Below are 18,891 nucleotides of genomic sequence, written 5' to 3'. Positions count from 1 at the left end.
GATGAAGTAGGACAGCATTTTCCAAATAGAGCTCTGGAAAATATGTCTCTAAAAATGTTCATTCAAAAATAGGTTCATGATATATAGATTAAAAATAAGCACAGGAAAAGATGTTCAATATCCTATGTCATTATGGACTTGAAAATTAAATTAACAACCAGATATTACTGTACACTTATTAGAATAGATACTAAACAGAAAACTGACAGTTCCAATTGGTGGTAAATTGTTTGCAGAAAAACTGAAATTCTGTTAAAGTCTGAGAAATATAGCAAATTTACAACCACTTCTTAGAGAATCAAAAGGCACATTGGCACCTTAAAATCCCTGAGAATTACTACAGATAGATAATATTCCAATTATTAAACTCAACAAATTTATTCCCTTGTAATAATTTTTAACTTTTCTGTGGATCTAATATTCTAAGATAAACATTTTATAAAATGATAAATTAGGGCCCTGATTAAGTCCATAACTAAGATTTGAACATAAAATAGCTAGTGTACAGTCTTCCTCACCCTAAATATCAAACTTAATAAAGATCTGATTTTATTGGGTTAAAAATTATGTGAGTAGAGTATACATCATAATATATCAATGCCAGGATTTCAGGAATGCACAGAATGCTTAGAAACTTTAGCTGGGTGGTGATGATGAGGACAAAAAGAGAAATAAAATTGCAAAGTGAAATGGGTTGTTTGGACTCTACGCCCAAGAAAGAAGCCATTATAAAATTGGTGTCAGACAAACGTGATGAGCCAGATGAAGCAATCAGACTGAAGGCTAGAGGGGAATAGATAAGTTTCCATTTATAGTGTGGTGGTTTTCTGAGAACTTCAGGGAGGAAAATAGCATCTACAAGTTAAAAGAGTGGTCCCTGACATAACTCAGAATCCAAATGCCATCACTAGGGGTTCTTGTAAGAGATCACAGACGAGGGCATTTTGTTTCTTTGCCTACCTTTAAGAAGAAAGATGAGCAGCAGTGTTCCGGGGAAGAGGAAAAGCAATGGGACATAAGGACCCAGTGACACATGGTGTGGCAATAAGAGTGCACAAACCACGGCTGAAATAAAGCATTGAGCTGGGCTGTGCTCTATGAAAGAGGGGCCATGAGGTGAGAAACATGCTAGGATTAGGATGAGCACTTTTTAAGTGGCCCATTGTCGAATGTGGTGCTACTGGAACCACAGAGGAGCCCAAATGTGGGCCTGGAGGAGACCCGAGATGTCAGGTGAGTGGTGAACTGAGAGATTCAAACCGGATGAGTCCCCTCACTTGAAATTCCCAGGAATGTCCTAAGTGAAAGAAATCATGAAATGTCCATCAGAGGGTATTGTCTATGCATATGTGTGTGGAAAGGGGAGTGGATATCAAACCCGTAAAATCCAATTGGATGTTTATGATTTACATTTATAATGTCAGGATAAAGAGGTCTAGAGACATTTATTGTATAATGAAATATTGATTTCCAATTAAAAATTAAATTATTCTCTATATTAAAAGATGTCAAATAGCCAAACAATTAATGTTTTCTCAGCTTCTTTATATAGCTCTTCTACCTCTTTCTTTTATGTCAGTGTGTCTATATTTAGGAGCATTATGTTCCAAAGTTTTAAATAAGCTTATTAATTAGTATATTCTTCTACACCTATTTGCTAATTATCAAACCCTACTTGAGTATCTACAGATATTTCCAAACTTTCCACCAAGTACAATGTACCAGCTCTTAATACTACCAGGAGCTATTAATATTTACCCTTGCTTCTGACTTTGTAAATATGTTCTAGATGATTACAGTTCTAAAAGTCAGAGATGTATCATTACCATTAGTTAACTGTAAGCTATTTTGATCAAGACAGTTACAAGTAAAGTGCATAATCAAATAAAATTTCCCCAAAATTAAATTTTAACCATGCGCTTTCAGCTAGCCTGAGGGCAAGATATGTATCAAGCCCAGGGTTATACGCTGAAGAATTTGTGATGGAAAGGATACATTCCTATATTCTTAGGGATAATATTTTAACATAAATGACAATTGTATAATACAGTCACACCTAAAATTACTTTCAACAGACCTGGAATAATTTAAAATATGTAAAAGTACTCTTTTATTTGATCTAGAGTGTTTGTGTCATCTAGTAAATGAACAACTTTAAATTATTTAATTAAATCACATTACTAGCTACTTATACAAAATAATAATAGTAATTTCTTTTTTTCTATGGGCATTCTTGTGGAAATTTGTTTACATTTTGCAATATTTGGATAGGCAATAATGTCTCCTTGTGAATTATAAGTCTGTTTTAAATGAGAACATTATTTTAATTATAGAAACTCTTAAATGGAATATAAAAGCTAGCAGTGTAATTTTATTTTAATGATCTCAATTTAAAGAAATACAGCTATCATCTTAATGCTGATAAGATTGCAATTACTGTGCCTCCCAACACAAAAACATCCAAATCTAGAATGCCTGCTTCTTTCCCTGTAGACAAAACAAATTACTGAAGCAATGGTAAGAGAAACCAAACCCAACAATCCTTATGGAGAATGAACAATCTGCAGTCTCATTTGATCAACCTCTCAAATTTAGACTTGTACGTGATCACAAGATTAAGCATCTACGTGTGGCTTCAGTGAGAGACCGAACCTCTCTCCCAACTAGTGTAAGATCCTAAGTTTCTATCCCTCATGTCACAATACCTAAAGATACATAATTAGAAATGCATTTCTTTGAGAAAACAAAAATAATCTCATTTACAAATGACAGCGTTTCCTGAAATGTATACTGTGTTGTCACCAGCATTTTAATTACTCTGGTCTCTTTAACAAGCCAGGCTTCAGCAATACGTGAACCATGAACTTCCACATGTCCAACCTGGTTTTAGAAAAGGTAGAGGAACCAGAGATCAAATTGCCAACATCTGCTGGATTATCGAAAAAGCAAGAGAGTTCCAGAAAACCATCTATTTCTGCTTCATTGACTATGCCAAAGCCTGTGACTGTGTGGATCACAATAAACTGTGAAATATTCTGAAAGAGATGGGAATCCCAGACCACCTGACCTGCCTCTTGAGAAACCTGTATGCAGGTCAGGAAGCAACAGTTAGAACTGGACACGGAACAACAGACTGGTTCCAAATAGGAAAAGGAGTATGTCAAGGCTGTATATTGTATGCTACTTTTTTAACTTATATACAGAGTACATCATGAGGAATGCTGGGCTTGAGGAAGCACAAGCTGGACAAGATTACAGGAAGAAATATCAATAACCTCAGATATGCAGATGACACCATCCTTATGGCAGAAAGTGAAGAGGAACTAAAAAAATCTCTGGGTGAAAGTGAAAGAGGAGAGTGAAAAAGTTGGCTTAAAGCTCAACATTCAGAAAACTAAGATCATGGAATCCAGTCCCATCACTTCATGCAAATAGATGGGGAAACAGTGGAAACAGTGGCTGACTTTATTTTTAGGGGCTCCAAAATCACTGCAGATGGTGACTGCAGCCATTAAATTAAAAGACGCTTACTCTTTGGAAGGAAAGTTCTGACCAATCTCAGTTCAGTTCAGTCGCTCAATCATGTCCGACTCTCTGCGACCCCATGAATCAGAGCACGCCAGCCCTCCCTGTCCATCACCAACTCCCGGAGTTCACCCAAACTCATGTGCATTGAGTCGGTGATGCCATCCAGCCATCTCATCCTCTGTTGTCCCCTTCTCCTCCTGCCCCCAATCCCTCCCAGCATCAGGGTCTTTTCCAGTGAGTCAACTCTTCGCATGAGGTTGCCAAAGTATTGGAGTTTCAGCCTCAACATCAGTCCTTCCAATGAACACCCAGGACTGGTCTCCTTTAGGATGGACTGGTTGGATCTCCTTGCAGTCCAAGGGACTCTCAAGAGTCTTCTCCAACACCACAGTTCAAAAGCATGACCAACGTAGACAGCATATTAAAAAGCAGAGACATTACTTTGCCAACAAAGTTCCGTCTAGTCAAGCCTATGGTTTTTCCAGTGGACATGTATGGATGTGAGAGTTGGACTATAAAGAAAGCTGAGCAGCAAAGAATTGATGCTTTTGAACTGTGGTGTTGGAGAAGGCTCTTGAGAGTCCCTTGGACTGCAAGGATATCCAACCAGTCCATCCTAAAGGAGATGAGTCCTGGATGTTCATTGGAAGGACTGATGTTGAAGCTGAAACTCCAATTCTTTGGCCACCTGATGCGAAGAGCTGACTCATTTGAAAAGACCCTGATGTTGGGAAAGATTGAGGGCAGGAGGAGAAGGGGACGATAGAGCATGAGATGGTTGGTTGGCATCACTGACTCGATGGACATGGGTTTGGGTGTACTCCGGGAGTTGGTGATGGACAGGGAGGCCTGGCATGCTGCGGTTCATGGGGTCACAAAGAGTCGGACACGACTGAGTGACTGAACTGACTGACTGACTTAAACAGTGCCTTGGAACAATATCCAGTTGCCTAGAACCCAGACAGAGAAGTAGAAATGGGAGAAGATATGCATCAGATAACATTTCTAAATTGCATGTAACAAAAATAAAAATAGAAAGTAGCCTACGGAAAAAATAATTTATAAAGCCAATGGAGTGTCTCACAAACCACTAGGACAACAGTATAACTAAGCCTTGAGTAGGGAAAAAGGAATTCAGTAAAAATACTTGTTTTCCACCTTCCACCTCTGCTATTCTCTAATATTCCCTTAATTATTTTTTCTCAGAAGACTCATCATGTGGTTCATATGGCAGAAAGGTTGAGATCAGAAAGCACCAAGTTTCATGTCTTATACAAACAGCTTATAGAGCATCAACCTCCAGAACGACTACACCACCCTGCCTCTGTTTCAAGATCCAACATTGTTAGGGGAGAATTATGATCTCCTCTTAAATGTGGTTGTTCTGTTGCCCAGTCATGTCTGACTCTTGGTGATCCCATGAACTGCAGCACGCCTGGCTTCCCTGTCCCTCACCATCTCCCAAAGTCTGCCCAAGTTCGGGTCCATTGCATGTGGAGTCCCTCTAACTTTAATTAGTTCTTTGTACATATACTTAGTTCTAGTGCAAAAGTCAGGCATTTTTCCAGTAGTGATAATTTCAGAATCCTAGAAAATTAAAGCTAGAAGATTCATTTAAGATCCTTTAATCCAAACTCAGCACTAAAAAGAAATGTTATCAAGCCATGAAAAGATATGAAGGAATCTTAATTCATTCTGCTAAGTGAAAAAAAGCTGATCTGAAAGGCTGTATATTGTATAATTTCAATTATATGAAATTCTAGAAAAAGCAAAACTATGGAGACAACAAAGAGATCAGTGGTTGCCAGTGGTTTGAAGAGAGGAATGGTGAGCACTGGTAGAGCACAAATTTTTTTTTTTGGACAATGAGAACACTCTCTGTGTTTCTACAATGATGGATAATATGTCTAAAATGATAAAATATCTAAAACCATAGAATGTCCAATGCTGAAAGTGAATTATAATATAAGCTATGGGTAATCAGGAAGTGTCAATGTAGGTTCATTAGTTGTACCAAGTATATTCCCTGGTGGAGGACGTTGATAATGGAGGGAGGTTGATAATGGAAGAAGCTATGAAATATGTAGGTGCAGGGAGTATATATGAACTCAATACCTTCCACTCAAACTTTCTGTGAGCTTAATCAAAACTGATGTAAAAATTTCAGTAAACCTAAAATTGATATAAAATATAAAAATGTTAAAATAGGAAATAAATAAAATATATTTTGAAAAGGGAAAATATAGTAACATTTCCACCAAAAATTACCAGACTATATTTGTCCACATACATACTCAGCAACACTGAATACAATCATTATTTCTACTTTGTGCCAAGTAAACATAAAGTTTTATTTATTTGAATTTGTGTTTATTCAAATACAAGTTAGATGGAAATTTTTCTGTTCCTGGATCTGTGGTCACCAAGATCAACCTCAGGTTCAATGACTCCCTTTAAGGACTCCCAGACCTCAGGAAAGGTGCTACACTCATGGTTATGGTTTACCACAGAAAAAAGCACATGGATTAGAACCAGCTAATGTAAAAGATGTACAGGGAGAGTCCAGGAGAAAGGCACAAGCTCCGATTGTCCTCTCCTAGTACAGTTGTATGAACAGCTCTCAACTCTTCCAGAAATTAAATGTAACAACACCTAAAAATTACTAGCAGAGAGGGGAGCTCATCCTGGCATTAATCTTTAGCATTTTTTTTTTCTGGGAGGAGTGTGGCCATGTAGGCATGGAGGACTCACTTTTCTGACTTTAGTTACTCTTTCTTCAGCCTCTTGCAAAGCCAAACTGGTCGAGCATGACACCAGGATCCCCTCACAAATCACATTTTTATCATAAATTATCTGAAAGGACCCCAGGATTGCAAATACATTCTTAACAAGCAAGGTATTCCATAGGTTTAGAGATTATCTCCAAGGTACTAAGTGCCAGGGTTTTGAACATCCCTCCCAATTTACTGAATGAACTCTTTACTGCCCAAGCCATCCCTTGGGTCTTTGACCTCCACAGATGGCAAACTTTCATGTAATTAAATATTAATATTGAAATATTTACCTAGAATCCATTTAGATCTTTCACAATCTATTTTGTCAAATTGTCAGTATTTACCAGCAAATTAACACTAAATGTGTTAAATAAATGTAAATGTGTAAAATAAAATGTCGAATGACCTAAAACTAGTAAAACTTATGTTTGGTTATCTCTAGTCATAAAACCTATATTCTTTCACCTGCCTAAAAGTTGCCTGTATTAATGAGCTTTGGACAATTTTGTCCTTGAAAAATGGCTGCCCAGCTGGCATGAATTCATAGCTTTGCTTCCCAACACAGGAGTGTGCCAAATGCACAGTCAAGGCAGTTATGGGCACCAGCAGGTGTGTGGTTGGAAGCTTGTGCAAAGTCAGGTCTGACAGTGACCCTGCTTTTCCCAGAATGCACCTAGGTTATTGTAAACCCTGAGGAAATACCAATGCCCAAACCCATTCAGGTCACTTGGGAGCCAGAGACCCAGGTCAGAAACACTCTCTGCAGGGGATTTCAGGCCCTGCAGGTCCAGACTGTTCTCTCTGAAGAGTACCTGAACAAAGAGAAAAAATGAGAACAAGTTCTAGCCTGTACCTTATTTGTTAATCTAGTAGTGAAAAAGGGTCATCTTTTTTTTCTAATCCTCACAAGGGCACCACTTGAACTAGTGGAGAAGGGTATCCTCGTTGTCTCTTCAAGTTGGCCAGATGAGAGGAAGCCAATCACTGTGTTCTTCATAAAAATTCTTGTCAAAGACATGACAGATTAAAGCTCAACTTTGCTTGGATGTCAAAAATAAGCTAATATTAAAACTGTGCTAAAGTTAATAGCAAAATCCTAAGACTTTGCCCCAATCAAATTTTCCATTGCGTGCAAAAAGAATTCTTAGTTTATGCTAACATTCTCATGTCCATGGGTACATTAATAAAGAGAGAAGAAAGTCAGGATTTTTTATAAAGTATCGCACAATGTCAAATTAGCAAAACTTAATGTTACCTGGGGCTTCTCTGATGGCTGACATGGTAAAGAATCCATCTGCAATGCAAGAGACCCAGATTTGATCCCTGGGTTGAGAAAATCACCGGGAGAAGGGAATGGCTAACCTCTCAGTATTCTTGCCTGGGAAATCCCATGGACAGAGGAGCCAGGTGGACTATGAACCATGCGGTTACAAAAGTTACCTTAGAGAAATCAGCTCATGTAGCAAAATGTTTGAAATCTAATCTGCTGCTGCTGCTGCTGCTAAGTAACTTCAATCATGTCTGACTCTGTGTGACCCCATAGACGGCAGCCCACCAGGCTCCCTGCGATTCTAGAGGCAAGAACACTGGAGTGGGTTGCCATTTCCGTCTCCAATCCATGAAAGTGAAAAGTGAAAGTGAAGTCGCTCAGTCATGTCTGACTCTCAGCGACACCATGGACTGCAGCCCACCAGGCTCCTCCATCCATGGGATTTTCCAGGCAAGAGTACTGGAGTGGGGTGCCATTGCCTTCTCCGGAAATCTTATCTAATATACATGAATTTTTTGGTGGGCTCCTGTCAATGCGGGCTGAAGTATTAATATATTCAAATAAGGCAGCATCTTTATGTGTTCCTTTTGCTGTTTTTCAAAGTGGCAATTATACTGGCATTAGAGAGTGATTTTCACAAATATGCTACAAATTCATAGTCATGCACCTGCACCATAGTCTGTCCATGCACCATAATTTTATTTTTCCCTTTAATGGCTTATCTCCACCAGAACCATGTTTTGCATTTCATTTTGTTTTCTTCCAGGAAAATACAACTGCTTTAAAACCCTTATGCTTCCAGGAATATTCTCAAAGTCAAATTAATTTAATTTTAAGTCACTTTGTAATATATGATTTTATAGTTTTATAATAGATAATATAAAGCCTTTCTGCATTGTCTTATGTTTTGAATATCAACTGCATCACAGATTTTGTTAATCTTTAAAATCAAATCTGCCCATGTTTTCACTGAATAATAAACAAAAGAAAAAAAATGCATAATTCATAGCATCAGTTCAGTTCAGTTCAGTCGCTCAGTCGTGTCTGACTCTTTGCGACCCCATGAATCACAGCACACCAGGCCTCCCTGTCCATCACCAACTCCCAGAGTTCACTCAAACTCATGTCCATCGAGTCAGTGATGCCATCCAGCCATCTCACTCTCCGTCGTCCCCTTCTCCTCCCGCCTTCAATCTTTCCCAGCATCAGAGTCTTTTCCAGTGAGTCAACTCTTCGCATGAGGTGGCCAAAGTATTGGAGTTTCAGCTTTAGCATCAGTCCTTCCAATGAACACCCAGGATTGATCTCCTTTAGAATTGAACATTAGTCTCCCCATTTTATGAAATGAAAACTAGGGCTCAAGAAATGTAAGTGATACACTCAGAATTATATCACCAGAGTATTCCACAAACAAGCCCCACATATAGGTCCCTATAGTTCTAACCCCTGCTTCATAAAACACAGCATTATGCTGCCTCAGAAACTAACTATTAATAAAAGGGTGTTTCTAGTCTCTTTATATCAATGAAGTATTTGTGCTTTCTTTGAGTATCATTTGAAATTTTAAAATACATCTATGTTCCTGACTAACGTCAAATGAAATTTATCATTTCTCAAATAGTCTGCAAGCAATCCAAACCAGGGTGATCTGAGTGTGGTATTTATTTATTTATTTATTTATTTTTTAGCTGTGTGCAGCTTTTATTTTATTTTATTTTATTTTGTAATTAATTTATTTTTTATTGGAGGCAAATTATTTTACAATATTATATTGGTTGGTTTTGCCATACATTGACATGAATTCGTCCTGGGTTTACATAAGTTCCCCCTCCTGAACCCCCCTCCCACCTCCCTCCTCCCTTTATCCTCCCTCTGGGTCATCCCCGCATGCCAGCCCCGAGCATCCTATAACATGCTCAACGTGTTTCAATGCCATTCTCCCAAATCATCCCACCCTCACCCTCTCCCACAGAGTCCCAAAGACTGATCTATACATCTGTGTCTCTTTTGCTGTCTCGTATACAGGGTTATCATTTGCATCTTTCTAAATTCCATATATATGCGTTAGTATGCTGTATTGGTGTTTTTCTTTCTGGCTTACTTCACTCTGTATAATAGGCTCCAGTTTCATCCACCTCATTAGAACTGATTCAAATGTATTCTTTTTAATGGCTGAATAATACTCCATTGTGTATATGTACCAAAGCTTTCTTATCCATTCGTCTGCAGATGGACATCTAGGTTGCTTCCATGTCCTGGTTATTATAAACAGTGCTGCAATGAACATTGGAGTACATGTGTCTCTTTCAATTCTGGTTTCCTCGGTGTGTATGCCCAGGAGTGCGATTGCTGGATCATATGGCAGTTCTATTTCCAGTGTGGTATTTAAAGTGCAGGTACAGGGCTCTCCTCCAGAGGTACTACATCTCTTTCTCTATTTCTTGTGTGGGGTGAGGAAGAGGAGTGGAGGGGACATGTCCTTCTAAAAATGTCTCTCCAGATGACTCTTTTGGGTGTCAAAGTTTGAGACACACTGTTTGTAAATGATACCCTTAACAGAGAGCCTCAATGGGATGCCATTACCATGTGTCTTTTACACAAAATTGAGCAAGTCCTCTGTACTGTAATTACACTTGTAGTTTTGTCAGGCTCTATTCCAACTCCATATCATTAGAAGTTATCATGTTAACATGTTGGCTTTGACTTTTACCATGATTTGTCTACTTGTTTCTTGCTGTTATAAAAACTATCTATGCTTTATTTTTTTCCCTTACACTGTCCCTTCTTTCCCTCTTCTTCTTTTATCTTTTTTAAGGTTTGTGGACAAATAGTTCAGCTGAAATTCCTCACCCCGATATATTTATGCTGAACTCCAAAAATGTTCACATTTATTACTTTTTTCTTTTACTCAGAAACGAATGCCAGTCACAAAGTATTTCTTTTTACAACTGACTTCATCAAAATTGATTTTATATACAAATCCATAAAAATCATTATTGTTGTGATTATTGGAAGGACTGATGCTAAAGCTGAAACTCCAATACTTTGGCCACCTCATGCAATGAGTTGACTCACTGGAAAAGAGTCTGATGGAAGGATTGGGGGTAGGAGGAGACGGGGACGACAGAGAATGAGATGCCTGGATGGCATCACCAACCTGATGGACATGAGCTTGCGTGAACTCCGGGAGTTGGTGATGGACAGGGAGACCTGGAGTGCTGTGATTCATGGGGTCACAAAGAGTCAGACACGACTGAGCGACTGAACTGAACTGAAGTCATTTTAGCACTAACATAACAATATTTAATTACTATTTCCATTAGCATAATTATTAATACCTAAATATCACAGGGTAAAGTTAGAGAATATTTTAACTACTAAGTTTTAAACACACACACACATTTTCATACATACACACACACACACACACACACACACAGGTGTGTTGTGCTTAGTTGCTCAGTTATGTCTGACTTTTTGCGACCCCATGGACTTTAACCTGCCAAACTCCTCTGTATATGGGGATTCTCCAGGCAAGAATACTTGAGTGAGTTGCCAAGGCCCCCCTCCAGGGAACCTTCCCTACCCAGGGATTTAATCCAGGTCTTCTGCATCACAGGCAGATTCTTTACAATCTGAGCCACCAGGGAAGCTCCAAAACACTGGAGTAAATAGCCTATCCCTTCTCCAGGAGAACTTGCCAACCCAGGAATTGAACCCGGGTCTCCTGAATTGCAGGAGGATTCTTTACCAGCTGAGCTACCAGGGGAGACCCCCTCCACACACACATGCACATACACAAAACTGAAATTCCCATTATTTATATAACCCAGATGAGATTTCTGTTGTATGCCTGGGTATGCAAAAAAAAAAAAAAAAAAATCACCAAGCACCTAGCCTCAGCACTTTTCCTTCAAGAGAAAAAAACCTCACCTCCCACCTGCTATTTTAATCCCTGTGGGGAAGCACAATCTAATCAGGCTGAGACAGCTTTGGTCAAGTTATTTGAGCTAAGGGCATAACATTAAATCATAACTCAGCAAAGGCCTATATGTTGGGGCCAGAGATAACACAGTTCATTTACTTTGCTTTGTAATGATCTAACTTGATATGATGATACACTTTGAATCTAGGAAAATATAATGTGGTGTGCTTTTTCTCTAGTCTCTCAAATATCAGCCTCTTCAAGCAATCCATTGATAAATGTAGGTCACCTCAAACTCTGATTTAAATTGTTCAAGTCTCTAAAGTACAGCATTTATATCTTTTGAAACAGCATGCGTAGATATTAAATAATAGTGTAGATTCATGGATATATGAAGATAACTCAGTAGTCATTCTGTCTGAGAGCAAATATGCTCAGAAAATGATAGATTAAGGTCAATTAAACTCAGCAAGGTTAATGACATTTTAATTATACAATTAATAACTCAAATTTCAAAAGGTAAATTTGTCAGTAACTATATCTGAATCTTCACACTTGGTTTCTTTCCTTGCTACATTCCCTTATATTTACTCCATCCTGTGACCAAGAATATTCTCAGCACTCAAGAAAGTACTCCCAATTGTCACTTTGGACTTTTGATTTTGTAATTATATGTCACTAATACATGGTTGACTTTCTTCCTAGAGGAATCTTACCCCCTTCCCAGAAAGAAACAACCTGAATAGTAAAGAATTTCAGAATAAAAAATCAGTACATTGGAGAGTGCAAAGCCTCTGTTTTTTGGACAACACAGATTCCACATCAGTTATATCTGGGATTCAGGAACATGATTTTTTGAACTTGTCCCTCCTTCCTGAAATTTTCCTTGCTTTAGCATGGCTACATCCTCACTGCTGCGACAGTTGCCCATGTCTTAAACCTGGGATACCATCTCAACTGTTATCTAACAGCATTTACCTCTCCTGTACTGTCATCTGTCGGTTTCCTCTTCAGTATCTTTGTCTTGTCCCTTTAACTGCAGTCTTTCTGAAACAGGTCTCATAACTATATTTTTGTTTACTGTGCTGGTCAATTTTACAAAGCTAAAGTTCATATCAATCAGCAAAAAAACTGTAGACTAAGTGAAGTCAATGTAGAATACTCCAAACTATGAAGGCCTGTGATTCCTGTAGTTTACTATAAAACCAGCAGATTTTAACCAAACACCACACACACACACAGAACCAAAAAAGAAAGCAAATTAAAAATACCTGTTTTTGTAGTAATGAATATTAGAGAGAACTGACAGGCTATTAACATCCCTCCATAATTCAAATAATGGGAAGTGAGATCTTGGTAAAGAAAGCCTAAAGATCTAGGTCCTGTGTGTCAGTTATTTGCTTGTTATAAGTTCCAGCATACTCATGGAAATCAGTTTAATTTTAAGTGAAAGTTTTATTAGAAAATTCTTTTTGACTAGGCACTAGTATATTAAGAAAATTTTCACACAAAAAATAGAAAGAATCTTCATTAGTCTATTGTATTTTGCTTCTATTTTTTGTATGATTAACACACAACCCTTAGGTTTATAAGTGCCAAAGTAGATTTCAGGTTTTCAATTGTGAAGTGGAATAATCCTCCAGACAATATCTTCTGTCCTAAAATTTATCTTGAAATAAGCTGGACACCAACTCAACACATGGTAGGAAAACATATTCACAAGACTGCTTGGTCTTGGTTTCTAAAGGATCAAGTTTTTCCCCTCCAACTGGTAAACTATGTATTCTCAGGTTAAATATTAATAAATCAGCCAAGCCACAGAGTTTCAATATCTTTGCTTGTGAAAAAAGGAATGATGGTCATTTGTTCTAATTTTATGGGAAGGTGTAATACTGGTTCATAATCAGGGACTCAGTAAATGACTTTAGAAACTGGATATAAAATCCATCAAGGCATCCCTACAAATCCTCAGCTTGATTTTAAATGAAATATTATGAGTGACTTTTTAAAATTTAAATAACAAAGCCTTATTATTCTTCGTCTTGAGTAAGCTCCAAGAGGGATGTGAGAAGCACTACTGAATCTATTTGACAAGAAATTATATTATGGGTTATGCTGTGGTTATGGTGTGATGGTTTTTAATTTACAGAGATGGTGTAAATTAAATAGTAATGTCTTTTGCTTCTTTAAAGAATTCCAGTGGGATTTCACAGACCTGAATATAAGGATACTATCTTAGTTGTCATGATTATTGTCAAGAATTTAATGATTATTTGTTTTTTGCCTCCACAAATTAGAGAAGCTACATATAAAGTGCTCAGGAGTGCAGATGCTTAAGACAGATGGCCATGTTCAAACCCTGGCCCTGCTGCATAATTGCTGAGGAACAATATGCCATTCCTTAACATCTCTATTTCTCCCTGTATTATCTGTAACATGGATAATGGGGCATTCCTCGTGGCTCAGAGGTAAAGACTCTGTGCTTTCCAATACAGGGGATGCAGGTTTGATCCCTGGGTCAGGAAGATTCACTGGAGAAGGAAATGGCAACCCACTTCAGTATTCTTGCCAGGGAAATCCCATAGACAGAGGAGCCTGGTGGGCTACAGTCCATAGGGTCGTAATGGAGTCAGACAGGACTTAACAACTCAACAACAATGCCGATAATAATAGCACATTTCTTGAAAGACTGATGGTATGATTCCATTTTACTAATAGTTATAAAGTGCTCAAAAAAATGTCTGTCATATCGCCAAGTAGTCTGCAAATTTAGTGGTATTGTTATTGCATTTTATAATCAATGTTTGTTTCAGTTAACCATTTAAAAAACATGTGCACCCAGGGCAGATTCATGACAATGTATAGCAAAACCAATACAATAATGTAAAGTAATTAGCCTCCAATTAAAATAAATAAATAAAAATTTAAAAAAATCTTTCACACTTCACCTCTTACACATCTTATCTTCAACTTGGAATAATTTCCCTTAAAACTTATACATCTTTAAATGAATATTTTAGGGGTAAATGCTCTCTGTTTGCTAAAATTGTCATTTCACCATCCCTTGTTATATGTCATGCTTCTTCATACAGAATTATAGTTTCTATTATTTGAAAACATGAATGATATTGTAAAGTCTTGGAGCTTCAATTTTTACTGTTAAAAATTTATTGTTAGTGTAATTGCTCTTCCTTGGAGATCTTCTCTCTCTGTGTCCTACATACACATATATTTTTTTCTTCCTTTAGTGATTTTTGTTTGGTTTATCTCACATGTTGAGGGTTCAATACCATTTACCTAGCTGTGAATTATGTATGTTTACTTTTCCATGGGATCTGTTGAGTTCCCAAGGACTAAGATTGATGACTTTCTCCAATTCTGAAAAATTGACAGCCATTATTTCTTAAAGTCCTAAATCCTTCTCTTTTCATTGTCTCCTCCTAGAAAGTTTATAGATCTCTCCTAACTTATATTTCATATTTTCCCCTTTTTTCCTAGTTCTGTGTCTTTTAAAAATAATTTTAATTATTTAATTTTTTTTAATATTCTTTAATCATTTGAATATTCTTATATATTTAGACATAGATATATAGATATTCCAGATAACAATGTTTCTGTTTCACTATATATAATCTTCTACTTAATCTATTTTAGTTTTAAATTTTAGTTAGCTTATTTTATTCCTATTCAATTATTTTTTTAAATCTATTTAATCATCACTTATGGTCTTTTGCTTCCTCATTACATTTCAAACTGCCTTTTCTATTTCTTAAAGCTTAATGTCTTATTATATCCTTAAACTAGTTTATATCCTCTGCCTAATAATTCCAAAATTTGAGTTCTAATTTCTGTTGTTTCTTTGGGCTTTCTTTCTGTTTCCTTTGATATAACTTGTTTGTGACTATTTCCTTGGAGTTTTAGCTACAGAAATTATAGGAAGCCTCTATTCAAGGTTCATTCCTCAAGAAAAGATTTTAATTTGTTTTTGTGGATCATCTAGAGGTATTTCAACCTTCCTTATTCACAAATATAAAGAGAATTCACTTTAAAATAAATTTTTCTCAGTAGTGTTTTGTAGACCTGATAGGCAGTATGAATTCAAAGCAAAAATTTCCAAGTGGGTTGGTTTGTGGTTTTAAATTACCATGAGTGATGAAAAGCAGTTATTCAGTGCCTCCTGCCTTACATCAAATATATAAGTGATGAGGACCACAGCATTTTGCAGGGATCTTCTGTTATCCTTTCTAACCGTTGGGTCTTAGGCTGTATCTTCTGTTCCCCATGCAGCCATCAAGGTGGATCTCAGGAACAGACGTGGATCTCCAAGTACAGAAATATGAACTTGACCTCAGACAATGAAAGAAGACTTCAGGACAGAGACAGGTTTCAAGGCCATTTTATTAATTTTCTTTCACTTATTTCCTTTCCCACTCATTGAGTCTGTGCAGATACCTTACTACCATACTAGTTCAGCAAAGCCTTTTCATTTTTTATTCAGTATTCATTTCTTCTAATTAGCAGGATCATTCAACATATTGAAAAAAGATATCAACGAATATTTCTTCATAAAAAAAATGTGACTTGAAAATTTTCTTCGTTATCAGAATTTTGAGCTGAAAATTTTTTCTGTCACACTTCAGAATGTAGTCTAGAAAATTAAAAGTATTTAATTCTGGAGTAGCCATTTAATTTGGGATAGCCAAATAGGGCTCTGAAGAATTAAGAAAGGGCAAAAACATTTAGCTATTTTAGTGGAGCCATGTATATGCTATTCTGCCAGTTATTTTTGTCCATATTTCTACTTCCTAGTTCCCATAAAGTAAAAATTATAAAAGCTAAACTATAAAATTTAAATGCAATTGAAAGAATTTGTTAAAATGCAATGGATTCAATTGAGATTACCATGGATTGAGGTAAAAGGCTAGTGGGTATAAGGATAAATTAAAACAAATAAAACTTTGGTATTAAAAAGGGAGTTGGGGCCAGATTGTGTCCTAATCATAGCTCAAAATTTATCCTGCTTCCACTTGATTCCATCTGATGAGAGGATATACCTGGGATGCTGTAAACTGTTAAAAGCTATTTTTGATTCACCTGATAAGGTAGATCTGGTGAGCGAGAAATGAGGTGGTTAGACTAAGCCTATGTGAGATTTATTATCTCACTGGCAACCCACTCCAGTACTCTTGCCTGGAGGATCCCATGGACGGAGGAGCCTGGCAGGCTACAGTCCATGGGGTCGCTAAGAGTCGGACACGACTGAGCGACTTCACTTTCACTTTTCACTTTCATGCATTGGGGAAGGAGGTGGCAGCCCACTCCAGTGTTCTTGCTTGGAGAATCCCAGGGACGGAGGAGACTGGTGGGCTGCCATCTATGGGGTTGCACAGAGTCGGACATGACTGACGTGACTTAGCAGCAGCAGCAGCAAGCTCCACAGTGTAAAAGGACACCCTGAGAAAAAACTGAAGTTTTCTTTTCTTCACCAGTCTGATGCAAGCATCTTTTAATTTCATCATTTTGGAGCCCAAAAAAATATAGTATATCACTGTTTCCATTGTTTCCCTATCTATTTGCCATGAAGTGATGGGACCAGATGCCACTGTCTTAGTTTTCTGAATGTTGAGCTTTAAGTCAACTTTTTCACTCTCTTCTTTCACTTTCATGAAGAGGCTCTTTAGTACTTCTTTGCTTTCTGCCATCAGGGTGGTGTCATCTGCATTTTTGAGGTTATTGATATTTTCCTGGAAATCTTGATTCCAGCTCGTGCTTTATCCAGCCAAGCATTTTGCATGATGTACTCTGCGTATAGGTTAAATAAGCAGGGTGACAATAGATAGTCTTGATACACTCCTTTCTCGATTTGGAAACAGTCTGTTGTTCCATGTCCAGTTTTAACTGTTGCTTCTTGACCTGCATACAGATTTCTCAGGAGACAGGTCAGGTGGTCTGGTATTCCCATCTTTTTAAGAATTTTTCACAGTTTGTTGTGATCCTCACAGTGGATACCTTCTTTCTAGCTAGAGAAAAAAAGTGGCTCAGAGGTTAAAGCGTCTGCCTCCAATGCGGGAGACCCGGGTTCGATCCCTGGGTCGGGAAGATCCCCTGGAGAAGGAAACGGTAACCCACTCCAGTATTCTTGCCTGGAGAATCCCATGGACGGAGAAGCCTGGTAGGCTACAGTCCACGGGGTCGCAAAGAGTCGGACACGACTGAGCGACGGAACGGAACGGATTAACTTATGATGCTTAATATCATGCATTTAATAGACAGTCAGTAAATCTGGTTGACCAATAATATAAATGTGGATCAAATCCATATCAGTTCAGTTCAGTTCAGTCGCTCAGTCGTGTCCGACTCTTTACGACCCCATGAACCACAGCACGCCAGGCCTCCCTGTCCATCACCAACTCCCAGAGTTCACTCAAACTTATATCCAAGGAGATCCAACCAGTCCATTCTAAGGGAGATCAGTCCTGGGTGTTCACTGGAAGGACTGATGCTGAAGCTGAAGTTCCAATATTTTGGCCACCCCATGGAAGAGTTGACTCACTGGAAGAGACTCTGATGCTGGGAGGGATTGGGGGCAGGAGGAGAAGGGGACGACAGAGAATGAGATGGCTGGATGGTATCACCAACTCGGTCCATATAGTGTCTTCTTTATCTCAGTGTAGAAATATCTACGAGAAAACTTTGAACAATGACAAGAATACAGCTAATTAAGGTTTGAAAATCCATTACGCGAATACATTTTATTCTGTATAGTCCATGGGGTCATAAAGAGCTTACAGAGTGACTCACTCACTCGCTCCACTCTTAAACGTTGGCATTCTTATTAAGGTTTCTTTGAGAAGCATTCCAAAAGAAGAATGGACAGTGTTGTTGACTGGTCCAAAAGGGGGAAGAACATTGATTTCTTGGTGCTCATAACAGGGGTTATCACACAGTAACAATATTAATAAGTCTATGGAAAAGGGGATATAAATGCCTCCAAAATATAAGTGGGATAAATTCTTGATGGGTTGGTATAGATGTGCAGTTTTTATCATATTTTTCTTTTATTTAAAAAAATCCTATTTTTCAAATAAACTTAATGAATAAAATGGATTATACAAGTATTTTATTAGTGTGAGTTTTTATGTACATTAAAAGTTATCTAAAATAGAATCAATTAATTTTTATTAAAACAAATTGTCAAATTGGGGGTTATGCAGAAAGGTTGATACGCAACATGACTCCTATTTTGTATTTGAGCCCCTTTTTTTAAGAGGGCAGGCAAGAACACTGGAGTGGGTTGCCATTCCCTTCTCCAGGAGATCTTCCCGACCCAGGGATTGAACCTGGGTCTCCTGCACCGTAGGCAGATGCTTTACCATCTGAGCCACCAGGGAAGT

The 18,891-nt window shown here is 37.8% G+C and overlaps 1 non-coding gene across 1 annotated transcript; it reads right to left on the bottom strand.

Annotated features, from left to right (window-relative positions):
• Nucleotides 1-18,816: 18,816 nt before the first annotated feature.
• TRNAR-ACG (transfer RNA arginine (anticodon ACG)) lies at nucleotides 18,817-18,888 on the bottom strand. The gene has a single exon. It is a non-coding gene; the product is annotated as a tRNA-Arg (tRNA).
• Nucleotides 18,889-18,891: the final 3 nt, after the last annotated feature.

The sequence above is a fragment of the Moschus berezovskii genome, chromosome 1 (assembly GCF_049115385.1).
Source record: "Moschus berezovskii isolate FMDL1 chromosome 1, NW_MosBer_1.0, whole genome shotgun sequence".
In the NCBI taxonomy this organism is placed as follows: Eukaryota; Metazoa; Chordata; class Mammalia; order Artiodactyla; family Moschidae; genus Moschus; species Moschus berezovskii.
Note: the sequence above shows the minus strand (reverse complement) of the source record. Positions and strands in the feature narration are given on the sequence as shown.